Consider the following 14,882-nt stretch of genomic DNA (forward strand, 5'->3'; position numbering starts at 1 on the left):
ATGGAACAAATTTCTATGTGCTCGTATCGATCTCATGACCACATCAGTGGCCTCAAATATTTTTTCCTCCTAATAAAATTAGATCCATAATTTTTGAATATCAATATGAATTTAACGTTTTCAAATCTAACTCTTTGTTTTTTACTAACTCATTGGTTCTATAAATTTGATCTATTAAATTTAATTATGGAAAACTATATTAGGTCTTTGAGTTCACTAATGTGGTCATGAGATCGATACGAGCATATTGAAATTTGTTCCATGTCATTCCGAACTCTATAGGTCTAGTTTTTATTTTTTGCAAGATTTTATTTTGAATTTTTAAAGAAATTAGATTTTGGGATAAACCTTTTAGTTTGTCCTAGATCTGGGATGAACTCCAAAGTTCATCCCAAATCTTTGGGGTTTTTAAATTAAGAATAATGAGATAAAAATATAGATGCAAGACCTAAATACCTCGGAATGACATCAAACGAGTTCCTATATGTTCGTATCGATCTCTTGATCACAATGATGGCCTCACATATTTTTTTCGCCTAATATTTTGAGGTTCATAAATTTTCAAATCAACAATTAAAATTTTCATTTATCCAATATTCAAAAACCTCAAAATATTAGGTGAAAAAAATATTTCATGTCATCAATGTGATCAGAAGATCGATACGAACACATAGGAACTCGTTTCGTGCGATTTTGGGGTCTTTAGGTCATGCATCCACATTTTTGGCACTTTTTTTTTTATTTAAAAAAACAAAAATTTGGGACAGACTTTTATATTCGTCCCTAATCTGGGACAAACTTTTGGGTTCGTCCCTAAATTCTGGGATGAACTTCGGAGTTCGCCCCAAAATTTAATTCCCTTAAAAATTCAAAATAAATTGTTTCAAAAAATAAAAACTAGCCCTAGAGAGCTTGGAATAATATGAAATAAATTTCTATATGTTTGTATCGATCTCATGACCAAATTAGTGGCCTCAAACATTTTTTCCTCATAATAAAATTAGATCCGTAATTTTGAATATCAATATGACTTTAACATTTTCAAATCTAACTCTTTGTTTTTTACTAGCACATGGGTTCTATAAATTTGATCTATTAAATTTAATTATGGAAAACTATATTAGGTATTTCAATTCACTAATGTGGTCATGAGATCGATAGGAGCACATAGAAATTTGTTCCATGTCATTCCGAGCTCAATAGGTCTAGTTTTTATTTTTTGCAAGATTTTATTTTGAATTTTTAAAGAAATTAGATTTTGGGATGAACTTTTTAGTTTGTCCCAGATCTGGGACAAACTCCAAAGTTCATCCTAATCTCAGTTTTTTTTTAAAATTAAGAATAATGAGATAAAAATGTGGTGCATCGGAATGACATGAAACGAGTTCCTATGTGTTCGTATCGATCTCTTGATAACAATGATGGCCTGACACATTTTTTTCGTCCAATATTTTGAGGTTCATAAATTTTTAAATCAACAATTAAAATTTTCATTTATCCAAATTTTAAAAACCTCAAAATATTAGGTGAAAAAAATATTTCATGTCATCAATGTGATCAGAAGATCAATATAAACGCATAGGAACTCATTTCGTGCGATTCCGAGGTCTTTAGGTCATGCATCCACATTTTTGTCACTTTTTTCTGATTTAAAAAATAAATAGAAATTTGGGATGAACTTTTATATTCATCCCTAATCTGGGATGAACTTTGGAGTTCATCTCTAAATTCTTGGACGAACTTCGGAGTTCGTCCCAAAATTTAATTCCCTTAAAATTTTAAAATAAATTGTTTGGAAAAATAAAAACTAGCCCTAGAGAGCTCGGAATGACATGGAACAAATTTCTATGTGCTCATAACGATCTCATGACCACATCAGTGGCATCAAACATTTTTTCCTCCTAATAAAATTAGATCCGTAATTTTTGAATATCAATATGACTTTAACATTTTCAAATCTAACTCTTTGTTTTTTACTAACTCATGGGTTCTATAAATTTGATCTACTAAATTTAATTATGGAAAACTATATTAGGTCTTTGAGTTCACTAATGTGGTCATGTTACGAGCATATAGAAATTTGTTCCATGTCATTCCGAGCTCTATAGGTCTAGTTTTTATTTTTTGCAAGATTTTATTTTGAATTTTTAAAGAAATTAGATTTTGGGACCAACTTTTTAGCTTGTCCCAAATCTGTGATTAACTCCAAAGTTCATCCCAAATCTCTAATTTTTTAAACTCAGAATAATGAGATAAAAATATGGATGCATGACCTAAACAACTCAGAATGACATGAAACGAGTTCCTATGTATTCGTATCGATCTCTTGATCACAATAACAACCTCACATATTTTTTTCATCCAATATTTTGAGGTTCATAAATTTTTGAATCAACAATTAAAAATTTCATTTATCCAAAATTTAAAAACCTCAAAATATTAGGTGAAAAATGTAATTTCCTGTCATCAATATGATCAGAAGATCGATATGAACGCATAAACTTATTTCATCAATTCCATCTTCCATATATCTACTCTAACTTATTTCGATTGATAGGACATGACCTGGAGCCAACTAGAGTTGCATGGTCGTGTGAATTCACACGGCCATGTCCCCTTGGCCGTGTGAACTCACACGACCGTGTCCCCTTAGCCGAGAGGAAGAGGTGCACGACCATGTGAATCCACACGGCCGTGCCCCCTTGGCCGAGACGAAGAGGTGCACGACCGTGTGAATCCACACGGCCGTGTCCCTTTGGCCGAGAGGAAGAGGTGCATGACCGTGTGAATCCACACGGTCGTGTCACCTTGGCTGAGAGCAGGAAGTATGGGGCCGTGTGGAGGTCACACCCTACTCTACAAAAGGGTTTGTTTTCCCCTTTAGGGAGACCCTAGAGCTCCCCTCTTCGCCACTCTTCTACTGTCAAACTAACAACTTCATCCTAGGCAATTAGTGATAGTATTTCATATAGAGCGAAAAGAACAAATTACTTTAACACCAAGTTCTGACATGTTCCATACAATAACAAGTTCCCGATCTCCTTCCACTGTTCCGACACACACACACACACACACAAACCACTACTCCTGCTGCCTTCTCCTACTCGAACTTTCATTTTCCTTTATCTGCAGTATAAGGAAATGCAAATCTATAAGCGAATGCTTAGTAAGTGCCATCTACTCACAAAACAAGCATTAAAACAAGAATAGGATTTTCAAATCTGCTTGGGAAAAACACAAAACTCACATTGACAATAATTCACGCTAAAATACATAATTCAGAAATATGTACATGACATGCATTTTTAAATAGAATTATCATACAAAACATCAACTTAAGACTATGCTAACAATGAGAACATGTTATGCAAACATAAGTCTTGTCATACTAGAGTTCATCCATGCTAAACTTCATAACTCAAATTCTCAAACTTAAGAAAGCTTCTAATAAGACAAACAACGTAGTTTGAAAACTTTATATTACATAACTAGCGAAAATGATAATAAACTTGCTTGGGCCCGACATTGTACTTCTTGGATCGTGATGTTTCAATAGAGGGGGGGGTGAATATCGATTACGAAAAATTCTTTCGAAAAGAGTTAAGCGCAGCGGAAAAAGTAAGCAATGCTAACACAAACCAATTTTACTTGGTTCGGAGCCTGTGTCGACTCCTACTCCAAGGCTCGCACTCGTTGAGTGCTTTCGGTGGGCAATCACTAGCAGTTCAAAAATTATTACAAACTAAGTACAGAGAATGCTAATGAAAAATAAAAGCAATACCGACAAAGGAATAAATTGAAAAGGAAAATGTGCGTTGTCGGAGCTTCGTTAGCGTCGCAGGAGCGCAGAGCAGCAGAGTAAGCAGTAGAAGATCTTCTAGTCAGTTGTTGTTTTGAGATCCACCCTGACCCTCCTTTTATATGAGGCTCGGGGCACCCCGGATCCCTTCCGGGCGCCATGGTGCGACGTGGCAGGTCCAACCAGCGAGCTCCACGTGGCGACGATGCTTTCAGGATAAAATTGCCTCCTGGCCACTCGGACCTGTTTCGGGCAACCGGACCTCCGGGCGCCCGGACCCCCTCCGGGCGCCCGGACCCCCTCGGGCGCCCAGACCACCTTTTTCTAGAGATTCCTTCTCCTGCAAGACAAGGTTAGTCCGAGGCAAATATATAATATGTTTCCTGCAAAACAAAGTGTTAGCATAGTTTTATAAATTCAATATTAAGAGTATGACTTAGATTCTATCTTTCCGAGACCAGAATCTAGTCACGATCTCGACTTAGATATCCGAAATGGATCTAAGTCGGATCGACGCCTAATGTTCTCTTCCCGGAAACGCGTCCTCACAGTCACTCCCTTCCAGTGACTTACCTTTACTCACCTGCCAAACGTCCGGTCAGCCCTTCGACCCGTCTGGACTTCTCGCCAGCTATCCGGTTAGCCCGTCGACCTAGCTGGACTTTGTGCCAAATGTCCAGTCAGCCCTTTGACCCATTTGGACTTTGTGCCAAGCGTTCGATTAGCCTGTCGACCCGCATGGACTTCTCGCCAAGCGTCCGGTCAGCCCGTCGCCCCACTTGGACTTTGTGCCAAACATCCGGTCAGTCCGTTGACCTGTCTGGACTTAGCCTGTACACTCGATCAGAGTGTTAGATAACGACAAACCTAACTTAACCTGATTTGTCATTCATCAAACCTGAGTTAGATCGTTCGTGCTAACCGCACTAACAATCTCCCCCTTTTTGATGGAATGACAACCTGGTTAAGTTAGTGAAAATATATGCAAAAATCAAGCATGATTTTTGAGGTTTTTAAGGTTTAAGTTAGTTTTTCAAATTTGTGTTTAGTTGCTCTAACTTAACCACCTATCTCTCCCCCTTTGGCATTCATCAAATAAGGACATAATCAATAATACAGAGTACAAACAAAGTAAAAAATTTTAAGAAATGATGTCAAGTTAACTTGGGGGAGTTAAAATTTTAACACATAGTAATTTAGCTTTTATTTCTTATCTTTTGTAACATAGCTAAGTTTTTTTTTTTAAAAAAAATAACTAAGTATTTAGTATATTTTGAGTAATTTTTAAAGATAATGAACTCAACAAGAATGTTCCAAAAAAAGTTAAAAAACTAATTTTCAAGTATAAGTTTAGGAAAGCTTAGCTATAAGTGTTTAAGTTCAAAAAAAACTTTTTAAAGAATTTTAAATTTTCAAAATAAGGTTCAATTTTGAAACATTTTACAAATATGAGTTTTCAAAACCAAGGTTTAAGATTAAGGTTCAAATTTTCAAACCAAGTTTCAATTTTGAAACACTTTTCAAACATGAAAAATCAAAAATTTCAAGTCTAAGTTTAAAAACTATTTACTTTTCAAAACTGATTAAAACTAAGTTTGCAACAGATTCAAGATCTTAGTTTATAAAATCTAATTGAAGAATTTAGTTTTATAGAAGCTAGTTTTCAAACATAGGTTTAAAAAACATTTGAAACATAAGTTTTCAAAATTAAAGATTTCAAAACTACATTTAAAAAATATACTTTTCAAAACTGACTAAGTTTGTAAAAACTTTTAAATTTGAAAATCGAAATTCAATCTCAAAACTGAAAAAAAAAATTTAGAAAAGATATTATGTTTAAGGTGGAGAAAATAATTTTAGTGCTAATTGTTGATTTAATCCTCCCCCTAAATTTGACATCTAAAATAGTTGTCTAACCAATTAGGTACTTACTGACTATCAAAAGATAGTAGTTTTCACTTGGTTAGTCAAGTTAAGTGCATTGTAATCAGTTAGTGTTTGACTAAACTGAGTAACTTAACTTGATCACTATATGTTTGGTATTTAACGCCCAGACTTGTATTGATGCACTGATATAAGCATCTTAAGTCCAGACAATTGGCCTATACATCTCATCCCTTTCTATGTTTATCAATCACAAGCAAAGTAAGCCTAGAGTGTTGGTGAGATGCTCAAATACTAGTCTAGGGGAACATGATTTCTAAAGGGATTTTTCTAGTCTAAGGCTAAAATTGTTTTGAAATTCTAAAAGTAGGAAAGTTTTGAAAATAAAATAATTTTAACCTAGAATTTGAAGCAGTCAATTTTAAAACAGTTTTGACTTTTGAAAATCCTAGTCTATTAAACACATCCCTAATTTTCTACGCAGATTACTAAATTCACTTTCAGGGAGTGGTTTTGTGAATATGTCAGCTAAATTGGACTTGGACTCAATGTATTTGAGTTCAATGTCACCTTTAATAATATGATCCCTAATCAAGTGATGCCTAATTTCAATGTGTTTAGTTCTGGAATGATACATTGGATTTTTTGTTAGGTTAATTAAGCTAATGTTATCAATTAAGACTTTGACATTTGTAAGGTTCAAGTTAAAATCTTTTAGGGTGTGCATCATCTATAATAATTGTGTAACACACTCTCCTATTGCTATATATTCTGACTCAGTTGTAGATAGGGCAACACAGTGTTGCTTTCTACTAAACTAGCTGACAAGTGATGGACCCAGTAATTGACATCCGCCACTTGTGCTTTTGTGGTCTAATTTGTATCCAGCATAATCTGAGTCAGAGTACCCTATTAACTCAAAATTATTAGTCCTAGGATACTAAATACCTACATTTGTTGTTCCTTTAAGGTATCTAAAGATTCTTTTGACTTGATTCAAATGAGATTTTTTAGCACAGGTTTGGTATCTAGCACACATACTAACTGCAAATAAGATATCTGGTCGACTTGCAGTTAAGTATAGTAGGCTACCTATGGCACTCCTATAGTATTTTAAATCAATTGATTTTCCATTGAGGTCATTATCTAGGATTGTGTTTACTGTCATAGGTGTTTTTATCTCTTTGGTGTTTTCCATTCCAAATTTTATAAGTAATTCCTTAGTATATTTTTGTTGATAAATGTAGTTACCTTCATTTGTCTGTTTGATTTGTAATCCTAAGAAGTAGGTTAATTTGCCTACCAGACTCAATTCAAACTCGTGTTCCATTAAACTTGTAAATTCATCTAAAAATTCTAAATTTGTTAAACCAAAGATTATATCATCTACGTAAATTTGTGCTATAAAAATATCTTCTTTTATTAACTTGACAAATAAGGTTGGGTCAATTTGACCTTGGTTAAACCCTTTAGAGATTAGGTAAGAAGTTAGTCTTTCATACCAAGCCCTAGGTGCTTGCTTATGTCCATATAAGGCTTTCTTCAATTTATAGACATAATCAGGGTGTTCTAGACTCTCAAACCTAGGTGGTTGTCCTACGTAGACTTCTTCTTTTATTAGTCCATTTAGGAATGCTGACTTAACATCCATTTGGTATAGTCTAAACCCTTTGTGTGATGTATAACTTAGTAACATCCTAATGGACTCTAGTCTAGCCACTGGGGCATATGTTTCATATAGTCAAGTCCTTCTACTTGACTAAACCCCTTAGCAACTAGCCTGGCTTTATTTCTAGTAATTTCTCCAGTTTCACTTAATTTGTTTCTAAATACCCATTTTGTTTCTATTATTTTCTTATTCTTGGGTGGTGGTACCAAGTCCCAAACTTCATTATGCTCAAATTGAGCTAATTCTTCTTGCATAGCTATGACCCAGTCTGGGTCAAGTAGTGATTCAGCTATGATTTCTAAAGGATGATCTAGTTTGAACCCTAAGATCTGGGTCACCAATTATTTGATCAGTCGGGTGATTTGGGTTGACTCTTATAGTTCTAGGAGGTTGACTCTCCTGAGGTTGTTCTTCTTCTTCATGACTTAGAATTTGGTTGGTTCCTTTAGAGTTATTATTTTCTTGAACAAATTCAATTGGTTGAAGTTGTGTTTGTTCTAGGTTTTGTTTGGATTCTTCATGTAACGACCCAAAATTTCCTTGTCTTAAGTTCTAAAAGTCCTTATTAATACTTAGAAATGCTATAGAAATATTCTAGAGATTTTTAGAAATTTTTAGAATATTTTTATGCAATTTTTGGAGGTCATTTGATATTTTTACTAAACGAAAGAAGTTTCGACAAAAATAATGTCCAAGCCGAGATTCGAACCGGAGACCTCGGATTAAGCAGAACCTTAAGTTGATTCGGGTAACCAAGAATCCAGCGGATGTTTTCTTAAAGAAAAGGGAATTAAACATAAAAGAATTAGTCTTAAGCAATGATAGGAACCGAAAATAGCCGCGGGTATAAAAGGGATAAGTTAAGAGAAATTGATGAAATTTCCTCTTCCTCGGCCTAATCTTCCTCCTTGCGGTGATATCTCTCTGCTTGGGCGAAAACCAAAGGAGGAATTAGGGCTTCCTCTCCGGCGGCCGGCCAAGGCTATCTCGGAGGGATTTCCCACAGAGCCGCGATCACGTCGTCGAGGAGAGCACGAGGATACAAGAGGACACCGAGTCTTGCGGTTTCTTCGAAACCCTAAAGGTCTTCCTCGGCTGTAAGTCCAAGAAACAACATTGTAAGTTACTACTCACCTGCAGTAGGAGTAGTTGTCAGATTCTGTTTTCCTATCTTGAATTCTTGGCCGCTGTAAAGACTTGGTATTGCCATGAATCTCTAAAAATCCGAGTAGATTTTCTGAGCATGTAGTGTAGTTGTGGTTGCTGGGTATTTAACGTGAATTAGTTGCTGTTTAAACATGTAGTTAGATTTTTCTTGGTTATGTTTTATCAAGGCCGATCAGTTTCACATTAAGAATTTCTGACTAGACTTTTTGATGCCACGGCAAGGAGCAAGAACAACCCTTCTATTCCAAGCACACAACTGCGGTTTATTTGAACAATAATAGCTATTTAATTTAGGCGTGCGAATATGGGTTATTTGCTTATTTCCTGAGCATGAACAACCAAGTAGCATTTTAGTTTTTCTTGAATTTCAGTAAGCATAAATGAATTCATATGTATATAAGCATGCAATTGCAGATTCTGTTAGCATTTCAGTTTTCGAATCCTTTGTTATCCGAACAAGCATGAATAGCCATATATGTTTTATCTTAGTTCTAGTTTTCGGTTTCTAGATTACTGGCTATCTAGACTCAATTATTATTAGAAAAGTTCTTATCTTTTTTTTAGACTTTGTATACATGCGTATATGAGATGTTATAAGTAAGAAAGGACCAAGGTCCTATTTGGATTTCAAATTCCAGAATTTGGAAAATCCACAGCACGCCAAGTGCTTGATGGAATGCCGAGGCATTTTATTATAGAATCTTTAATAGATAAAAAAAAAGGGATTTTATTTTAAGAGGCTAGTACCAGACTTCCAACGTTGTCGTAAAAGAAAATCCAGGTGACCAATTCCAAGGTCTTGGCCCTGGTAAGACCAAGGTCTTTACCCTCGTAGGACTGATGACTAGCTACCACAGTCTCTATTAGGGAGCGCACATTGGTACTAAGTCTGGGCCCAAGAGAAGCTTTATTATTATTTTGAAGTATAAGAGTATAAGTTTTGGAACAAACAAAATAAACTTTATATCAGTTTCAATTTCAGCAAGTTAGCTATTTTAGTTTATTTCAACAAGTTAGCAAATTTCAGTTATATAGTTTTCTTTGCTATGCGATAGGCACGAACAACCATACATAGTGTACACTGTAGTTTAGTTTTCCTTGCTAATTCCATGAACATGATTAGCTTTAAGTTTGGTATTTTAGCCTTGGATTTCCATGATTTTTGAACATGAACAGCCTATGTTATTTAAGCATGCAGTTTGTACTTTACTTGTGTAACGACCGCCCTTCTTACTACCACTACTACTCTCTAAGGATGACCGTTACTTGACTACTAACTATACTTAACCGGTATGATTAAAAATCACATGGAAACCCTACCGAAAAATTTTGGCAGAATCTCCCTTGTACCGGTGACTATAAACCAAGATACAAGCATAGTATACATCAGCCACAGACGGCTGGAACATTTATCAAACACCCACGCAGTTAAATAATTATCAAACACACAAATATCTACTTACTAAACTGAACTCATCCTACATGCAATCTAAATAGAATAATCTCAAATGACATGAACTTAAAATACAACTCAAATGTTTACAATAACTAAAATGCGGAAAACTTAATAACGTCCCAAGTCTCTTCCATAGTCCTGGCATCACACATCATCTGCGCCACCTTGTCGCCTTCCTTTATCTGCAGTAAGAGGAAATGCAATCTATAAGTAAAATGCTTAGTAAGCGCTATCTAACTCACAAAAAATTGATATGCATTTGAATATACTGAAAACTAAAATGGAATGCTCAACAGAAAAACTACTCATGCTCATCTACTAGTAAATAAACTAACATACTGAAGTGTTAAACATGTAAAACTACTCATGCTCTTCTAATAGCAAAGAACAGTAAGTTAATCTAAATAACATGCTAGCATAAAAGGAAACTAAACTTGCTGATTTTAGAACAAAGTGAAACTTAATTCATTTGTTCTAAACTTATTCTTTTATACTTTTATACTTATGTGAAACTTATTTTGTATGTTCAAAACTTATACTTATAATACTTCAAAATAATAATCAACTTCTTCTTGGGCCCGACAACTATACTTGCTATGCACGCATCCCTAACTAGACCCGAGATAGCTGGTCCCGAATCTAGTTGGGTTTACTAGATTATCTAAACCTAGGGACGGACTATGGGAGCCCAGCCCAAGGACTACTGAGAGTCCTGCATACTAGGTTATCTAAACCTAGGGACGACTATGGGAGCCCAACCCAAGGACATTTGAGAGTCCAGTACAGTGCCACTGATAAAAGTAAAATACTTGTATCTTTTAATACTTCTAATATATATTGCCTTGGCATTTTAATAAGCACCTTGTGTGCCAAAATCCCTAAAGTCTTGACTTTGGGATCTACTTAAGGCCTTGGCCTTTTTCTTTCTTTCCTTTATCTTTCTTATACTTTTCTTTATCTTTCTTATACTTTTCTTATAAAAGATTGTCTCTTACAAAACTGAAATGTTTAAACAAATTCTAACACTGAAATGCTTAAACAAAAATCTGTATACAAAGCATAACATAAATCTGCTTGCAAAGCTTAACAAAAATCTGCATATTAAGCTTATCTAAAATTTGCATACTAAGCTTAACAAAATCTGCATACTAAGCTTATCTAAAATCTGCATACTAAGCTTATAAAAATCTACATACTAAGCTTATCTAAAATCTGCATACTAAGCTTATAAAAATCTACATACTAAGCATATCTAAAATTTGCATACTAAGCTTATCTAAAATGTGCAAGCAATAGTTATGAAAGTCTGCATATCATACAAGCTTAAACTAAATCTAAAACTTGTTAGAACTAAAACCTTAAATCTTGCTAAATCAGAGATAAAAAAACAAGAGAGCAAAGGATGCATGCTACTCATTAATCTCTAGCTATTCCAAAGCTGTACAGTGTAATCCGAAAGCAACGGAAAACCAAAACTACAACGTGAATTGATATAGCTGTTCCTACTCATTGGAGCTACATAAATTTGAAATCTGCATGCATAAAAACTAATAAGGAAGGATTTATATCGAAAACTAAACAACTGAAATGCTAACAGCACAAAACCACTCTACTGCATGCTCGTTTAAAGGCCTATTCCTACACATGGCAGCAAAGAAGAAAATCAAATACTAGGATGTTACATGCTCTCATTTCCAAATCTAAACGACTAAATCTGGTCTTATGGCAGCAAGCTTCAAGATAAACCAAACCTAAGTCTGCTTATGTTATTCTAATAGCAAGGAGAAACATTATAATTCAATACTGCTCATGCTCTTCTAGTAATAAAGAAACTACACATGCTTAACTAATAACAAATAGGAAAGTCCAACAACATGCTAAATCATAAGACTAAAGAATCTAACTCACATGCCTAATATTTAAGAATGCAAATATACGGCAGCAAAGGAATTAATAACCAAGCTAAAGCAGTAGGGGAAATCAACCAAGCTAAGACAGAATAGGGAATTTAACCAGCAAGGCAGCAAAGGATTAACCAAGCTAAGGCAACTGTTCTAGATGCCAACGGAGTACCCTAACCAAAACAAAGTGTTTCCTTCTCCCTTTCCTTCATGAAGGCCACGGCAGAAGGCATCCAAAACCCCCAAATTCTTTCATCTTCATGGCGTGACTCAGAAACCAACAGTAACAAAAAGGAAACAAGGTCCAAAGCAATTAAGCACAAGCTAAACAACAAAACCCTATTCTCTTTCTTTGAAGCACACGACAACAAATTCAAACAACAATCTCCACAGCAAAACTCGAAACCAAACAAGGAAACACCAAAACGAAATCGAAACCACTCTTACCGCAGGTGAGTAAGCGACTTACCTATCCTTGGACTCAAAATCGAAAAGAGGAGCTGCTAGGGTTCGAAGAAAACTCAAGTTCTCGATCTCTCCTTATGCCCACTTGCTCTTCTCGACGAGAGGGGCTCGATGGTGCGAAGACTTCACGGAGAGGGGTGCTCGCCGGCCGCCGGAGACGTCGGACTGCTTGCTGCGGTTTCGCCCGAGAAGAGGAACGACGTCGCGCAAAGAGAAGAAGGGGAAAGAGCGATTAGGGTTCTCGGCCCTAAAGTTCCTTTTTAATTTCCCAAATTCTGTTAACTTAAGTAAATTTTCCTACCTTTTCTAAACAGAACCGACGGCTGAACACCTGGTCAGTCGGGTTTTAACCGAGTCAAAAGGTCGCGGTTTCGATTATCGGCTGCAACCATTTTTCTTCCTATTATTTCTTGCTATTAACTTCTATTACTTAAATAAAATTCTTCCTTTACTTGATTAAGTAACAACTGCTAGCCCAGTTGGTTAGCTGGGTTTTGCTCGGGTCAGGGGTTGCCGATTCGAGCCTCAGCTTGGACATTTTTTGTCAAAACTTCTTTCTTTTAGTAAAAATACCAACGACCTCCAAAAATTCCATAAAAATACTCTAAAAATTTCTAAAAATCTCTAGAATATTTTAAAAGCATTTCTATATATTTTTAAGAACGTTTAAAACTCCTAATGGGGAAAATTGGGTCGTTACAATCCCCCATACCTTATAAAAAGTTCGTCCTCGATCTTAGAATAATTCTGGAATGTGGGTACTTGTTAAATTTGACAAAAGAAATTGACATAAAAGAGTGGGTAGCACCAGTATCAAATAAGACGGCAACTAAATGCTAAAGGGTAGATATTTGACCTGTGACTACCGTGGAGGTACTGGCAGCTTCTTCCTTAGTGAGAGAAAATACTCTGGCATTGATTGGAACAGGTGGGGCTTCTAACCTTTCCTGACCGAGATAGGGTCCATCTAGTGATGTTGTCATGTGGTGTAACTGTGCAGGCTTGCCTTCATATTGCACTAATTGTTGCTGAGGTACCTTAAACTTATTAGGACATGCTCTAGCAAGATGTCCTTCTTGGCCACATGAATAACATCCGATCATACCCAAAAGACAGGCTCCTAGATGCGATCTCCCACATTTAGGGCAGGAAGGGAACTTAACCTGCTCGTCTATTGGACCTCCCTTTTGGCTGCATCCTGTATCGCCTCGTTTCCTTTTGTTACCCTTGCCCTTCCAATTCTGATCACTTGACTGAGGTTTCTGACTTCCCACTGTCTTGCTTTCGATCTTGACTGACTTGTGTTGCTCTCGTTGCGCCTTGATGCTGTCCAGATAGTGCTCAGCGACTAATGCTCTACTGACCAGCTCCTCGCCAGTCTGGGGCTGGTGAGTTCCACTACTCACATTAAGTGCTATTACTGGTCTCAGCATCCTGAGCATCATTCTGACTCGTTCCTTTTCTGTACTTACTAACTCTGGACAAAGACGGGCTAGCCTATTGAATTTCTATACTGCTTCTTCCACCGACAGGTCTCCTTGTCTGAATTATATAAACTCCTCAAAATGCTTATTGGTGATCCGTTGACGGAAGAATTCTTCGTAAAACTCTGTCTAGAAGTCAGCCCAGCTCATCTGATTGACCAACCTCTTGCTCTTAACTCTCTCCCACCACATACGGGCATCTCCAGATAGGCAGAAAGAAGCACACTTGACCTTCTCGACTTCAGGCCAATCAAGAAGCTCCATGGTGCTTTCTAGTGTCTTGAACCAAGCCTGAGCATCCCAGGGCTCAGTCGTGCCTGAGAAACTTTCTGGCTTTAGCTTCAACCACTGTATCAGGTAGGCTTCTTGTCTTCTAGGTGTTGTGGGGACTTCCAGAGCGGCTGGTGGAACTTCAGTCACTACTGGAGTCTCCACATTAATAGTTGGAGGAGTGGGAGGAACTGGATGTTGATTCGCCATCAGATTGACGATCACTTGTTGCTGCTCCGCCACTTGTCTCTGGAGTCGAGCAACAACTTCAGAGAGATTTGGTTCAGCAATTCTGGGCTCTTCGTTTTCCTGTGCGCGGCCCTCAGTACGAACGGTACGGGGACGTCCTCTTCTTGACATCTAATTATGTAGGAGAGAAACAAAACTAAAATCATCTCTATTCTTCCTAAGCATATGTATCCAAACATAGAAACAAGAATTTTCTTCTTACTTAACCGCATATAAGCAGATACTCTATATCGCAATTAATAAGCATAAAAGAAAAATTAAATACTTTCTTACTTGAAGACGGCAAGGATGGTGCTGATGTGTGATGCTGGAGAATGGGAACTGCTCTGATACCAACTGTAACGACCTCCCTTCTTACTACCACTACTACTCTCTAAGGATGACCGTTACTTGACTACTAACTCTACTTAATCGGTATGATTAAAAATCACATGGAAACCCTACCGAAAAATTTTGGCAGAATCTCCCTTGTACCGGTGACTATAAACCAAGATACATGCATAGTATACATCAGCCACAGACGGCTGGAACATTTATC

This window comes from Zingiber officinale, chromosome 11A (genome assembly GCF_018446385.1).
Source record: "Zingiber officinale cultivar Zhangliang chromosome 11A, Zo_v1.1, whole genome shotgun sequence".
Taxonomy (NCBI): domain Eukaryota; kingdom Viridiplantae; phylum Streptophyta; class Magnoliopsida; order Zingiberales; family Zingiberaceae; genus Zingiber; species Zingiber officinale.